At 33.2% G+C, this 5,065-nt stretch overlaps 1 long non-coding RNA gene across 1 annotated transcript; it reads right to left on the bottom strand.

Annotated features, from left to right (window-relative positions):
• LOC148771061 (uncharacterized) lies at positions 1-2,384 on the bottom strand. Its single transcript, XR_016031021.1, has 2 exons — positions 1,954-2,384; positions 1-216 (listed from the first exon to the last, which is right to left on the bottom strand). It is a non-coding gene; the product is annotated as an uncharacterized LOC148771061 (long non-coding RNA).
• Positions 2,385-5,065: the final 2,681 nt, after the last annotated feature.

The following is a 5,065-nucleotide window of genomic DNA, read 5'->3' as shown; positions in this document are numbered from 1 at the left end:
TTTACCAAACGGGCTATTTTATAATAGAAGTACGATCTATACCGGATTTGAGTTCAAAAGGTACGAAAAGGAAAATATGGAGGTTTAATTTACATCACCAAAAGAAAAACCCAAAATATTTAGCATCGTTCATAGGTCCTCGTATAACTTCCAAAATCCCGGGCAAGACCTCGATCCGCTAGATCCATCCCGGTTGAGGATTACTAGCACTATTACCTGCAATTAAAAGACATCTATATGAGCTATAAAGCTCAGTAAGAAATCCGATGAAATATCAAACTTTTGAAGATACGTTATATATAATATATAATATATATAGTTACCCTTACTCACGTTCCAAACAACACAAGGCGAACGGTTAATCACATAATTCACGAAAACACATTATTCACACATAAACACGTACTTATGCAAAATGACTAAAATGCAATTTTTATGAAAATCGTGTAAAAACATTTTTCGTTTATCGGATCCGTGAAAGATTAATTTCTGTGCCTAGCAATAAACTATAAAGCGTTTCGAGCCCGTTCTGTTTAAACCACGTGTTTCATCCTAGTTGGATACCGGCCCACCGTATCCCGTTTATTCACTAAGCACTAACTTTTGTGCCTAGCAATAAACTATAAAGCGTTTCGAGCCCGTTCTATTGTGGAATCAAACCACATATTTCATTCTACTCGGATACCGGCCCACCGTATCCCGTTTATTCACTAAGCATTCCATTAATCTTTCAATTTAAAAACCATTAAATGCAACTTTTCGAAATCATGCTTATGACCCACACATAACATCACAAATATCAATCAAGTGCCACGAAATCACACAAATATCACAATTCACCACATATTTATAATTTGGACAAAAATCCCCAAATTCACACACATAAAAACACACAACCACACACGGCACACACCACATACACAATCAGCACACACACAAACACGCATTCAGCACACACACATGAAGCCACACATTAAAACATCACCATTTAATATTAAAACATGCTTGTAAAGCAAGCACCCATTTTTCACCTTTCATTTAATGAACTTATTACCACTTCTAGGTAATAATTCTTTCCAATAAATTCTCAAATTAAATCCTAGAACTCCTAACTGACCCAAATTTCAGATTCTGAAATTGTTTTAAATTTTCACAAAGTTTCGAATTTTCTTGAAATTAAAAACTCAAAAATTCCATTTTTCTTTTTTAAAAATCAAAACCTCTAATATAACCTCGATTACTTTGAAAACTTTTGTAAACAAAAATCTTCCCCATTTAATACTTGCTGGAAAAACAGATTCAAACTTTAGAAATGAGAGATTTGTTTTCGGAAATTGCAGTTTTGACCCAAAAGTTTCAAGATTTACACATGCAACCACACTAAAAGTTCAAAATCCACTTTTTTATAAAAACCCCTAACAATCTGAGATTTTACTTTGAAAAATGCAGAAAACAAAGTTAAAAAGTTACTTTATGCAGAAATTTTGAAAATTACATATTTCACCCCAAAATCTCTAGATCCATACATGCAAGACCACTAGAAGTTCAAAAATCACTTTTTCTTACAAAACTTCTTTAAATCCGAATTTTTTGTTTAATAAATGCTGGAAAACAGTTTTGAAAACACATTTAAGACTGACTTCTCAAAAATTACAGATTTGACCCAAAACTTTTGAAGATCTACACATGCAACCACAAAAAATCATTTTTCTTGAAACCCCTTTTTGGAAATCCGAAATTTTCAATGCTTTTGGCCAATAAAACTTGTATCTACCCACTACCAACATAGATGATGCATGCAAGAACAAGAAATTAACAAGAAACACTTCTTTTCCATTTTTCCCCAAAAATCCCTAAATTTTCGAAATCACTCACAATCTTTTAGAAAATTTTGAAAACCATTTTAATACTATTGATGCCATTTAATTGCAGCAAGAAATCGGAATTTCTTACCTTAAAATCGAAGAGAAGAAAGAAACCGAAAGAAGAGATGCACTCAAACACCGAAAGCTAACCAAGGTACTTTGATTGTGGAAGAGATTGAGTGGGTTTTCAAATGAGATGTATATTTTCTTTGATGAGTAGTGATCTAGGCTGCTCCATGACCGTGGTTAAATAGGGGAAATTTAAAGTGATTTTGGGATTTCTTTAAAAAAATGGGAGTTGATGTGGAAGGAGATGAAGAATGGAGGTGGTGATGTTTACGGTGGAGAGAGGAAAAGGAGACAAGTAGGGGGTTTAGGTGTTGGAAGAATAAATAAAAAGAGTGGCTTTTAATCCTACTAAGCAAGAGGGTTTAGGCAAAATGATTAGCATTTGTCAAGTGGAAAGGCATGCAATATTATCTCTAATTTATTTATTTAAAATAAAACACCACTTGCATAAACACCACACACATCCACACGGCCATACACACATATATACGGACATATATATATATATATATATATATATATATATATATATATATATATATATACTAGTTTTGGAGCACCGCGCAATGCGCGGTGCCGGTGCCCGGTTTATATATTTGCAAAATGTGTTTTGTTTATGTTGTCGTGAGTTTGAAGGGGTTGATGATATGCTACGTCGAAGTTGCCCCGTATCCTATAATATTAGAAGACTGAATATAAGGATCACATTAAAATAACATTGTATATTGTGAGACTGGTTGTTGCTGCTTTAACTTGAAGAAGTTGAATTTTAGAGTGAAGTCTTGTTGTAGTAGTAAGAAATCCCAAGTATAATTTAGAAAAGCTGCATGAGTTATATAGATAATGATACTAACTATAGATCAATTTGTAATTTCCGAAAATCCACCTCCGTGGCTGAAACAGCTCTGAAAATTGCAGAATACCCCTATACTTACTCCGTCTTCTTAGCCGCTCCACTCAAATTGCAAATTTGGCCCCAAAGAGGATCTCTCTTTCAATATCCAAAATATCTGCCACAATTATGAAAATTCGCAATATCGAGCATAAAATCTTATGATTTACGATTCAAATGTTACGATTCAATGCATTCATATCTATGTCGATTCAAATGTTAAAATAAATCTTAAATATCAACAAATCGATCAAACTTTACGATTTTTGGTCCATATGTAATATAATTTTTTTTTATTTTTGGTCCTTAAACCAGAAATGCACCCCAAGTGGGGGTCAATTTGTAATTTCTGGAAATCCACTTCCCTGACTGAAAAAGTTTTGAAAATTAAAGAATCAACGCTATACTTGTTCCATCTTCCCAGTCGTTCCACCCAAATAGCAAATTTAACACCACAGTGGATCTCTCTTGCAATATTCAAAATATCCGCCACCAATGTAGTATGCTTCGACTCCTCAACTATAATCGCGTGTGACTTATTTATGCAAATTCGCAATACCGTGTTTAAAATCTTATGATTTACGATTCAAATCTTACGATTCAATTCAATCATATCTATGTCGATTATAATGTTAGAATAAATCTTTAATATCAACAAATCGATCAAATTTTACGCTTTTTGGTCCCTATATTATTAAACCTTTTAAAAAAAAAACAATTGGTCCGTAAAAAAAGAAATGCACCCCAGGTGGGGGTCAATTTGTAATTTTTGGAAATCCACCTCCCTGACTGTAACACCACTATACTTACTTCATCTTCCCAGCCGCTCCAGCCCAATTGCAAATTTATCCCCAAAGTGGATCTCCCTTGCAATATCCGAAATATCTGCCACCAACGCAGTATGCTTCTACTCCTCATCTATAATTGCGTGTGACTCATTTATGCAAATTCGCAATACCGTGTTTAAAATCTTATGATTTACAATTCAAATCTTACGATTCAATTCGTTCATACCTAAGTCGATTCAAATGTTAAAATAAATTTTAAATATCAACAAAACGATCAAAGTTAATGATTTACGATTTAAGAAAACTTTAATTTATTATATTATTTTTATCATAATTACAGTTTTGATCCCTATATTATATACATTTTTTTAATTTTTGTCCTTAAACCAGAAATGCCCCTCAAGTGGAGGTTAATTTGTAATTTCCGAAAATCCACCTCCTTGGCTTAAATAGTTGTGAAGATTGCAGAATCACCCCTATACTTACTCCATCTTCCGCTCCACCCAAATTGCAAATTTGCACCCAAAGTGGATCTCTCTTTCACTATCCAAAATATCCGCCACATTTACGAAAATTCGCAACAACGAGCATAAAATCTTATGATTTACGATTCAAATTTTACGATTCAATTCAATCATATCTATGTCGATTATGTTAAAATAAATCTTAAATATAAACAAATCAATCAAATTTACGCTTTTTGGTCCCTATATTATTAAACCTTTTTTTTTAAAAAATATTGGTCCGTAAAAAAGAAATGCACCCCAAGTGGGGGTCAATTTGTAATTTTTGGAAATCCACCTTCCAGGCTGAAAATTTTTTGAAAATTGCAAAATCGCCGTTATACTTACTCCATCTTCCCAGCCGCTCCACCCAAATTGGAAATTTAACCCCAAGCTGGATCTCTCTTGCAATATCCGAAATATCCGCCACCAAGGCAGTATGTTTCTACTCCTCCTCAGTTATAATCGCGTGTGACTCATTTACGAAATTTCGCAATACTGAGTTTAAAATCTTATGATTTACGATTCAAATCTTACGATTCAATCCGTTCATACCCAAGTCGATTCAAAAGTTAAAATAAATCATAAATATCAACAAAACAATCAAATTACGATTTAAGATATAAGAAAACTTTAATTTATTATATTAATTTTAATAAACTTGTGATGATTACATTTTTTATCCCTATATTATATACCATTTATAATTTTGGTCTTTAAACCGGAAATGCCCCCCAAGTGGAGGTTAATTTGTAATTTCCGAAAATCCACCTCCCTGGCTGAAATAGTTGTGAAGATTGCAGAATCAACCCTATACTTACTCCATCTTCCTAACCGCTACACCCAAATTGCATATTTGACTGCAAAGAGTGGATCTCTCTTTCACTATCCAAAATATCCGTCACATCTACTAAAATTCGCAATAACGAGCATACAATCTTATGATTT

This window comes from Erythranthe guttata, chromosome 4 (genome assembly GCF_056151865.1).
Source record: "Erythranthe guttata isolate IM_541 chromosome 4, IM_541, whole genome shotgun sequence".
In the NCBI taxonomy this organism is placed as follows: Eukaryota; Viridiplantae; Streptophyta; class Magnoliopsida; order Lamiales; family Phrymaceae; genus Erythranthe; species Erythranthe guttata.
The sequence above is the reverse complement of the archived record's forward strand: the minus strand, read 5'-3'. Positions and strand labels throughout refer to the sequence as shown.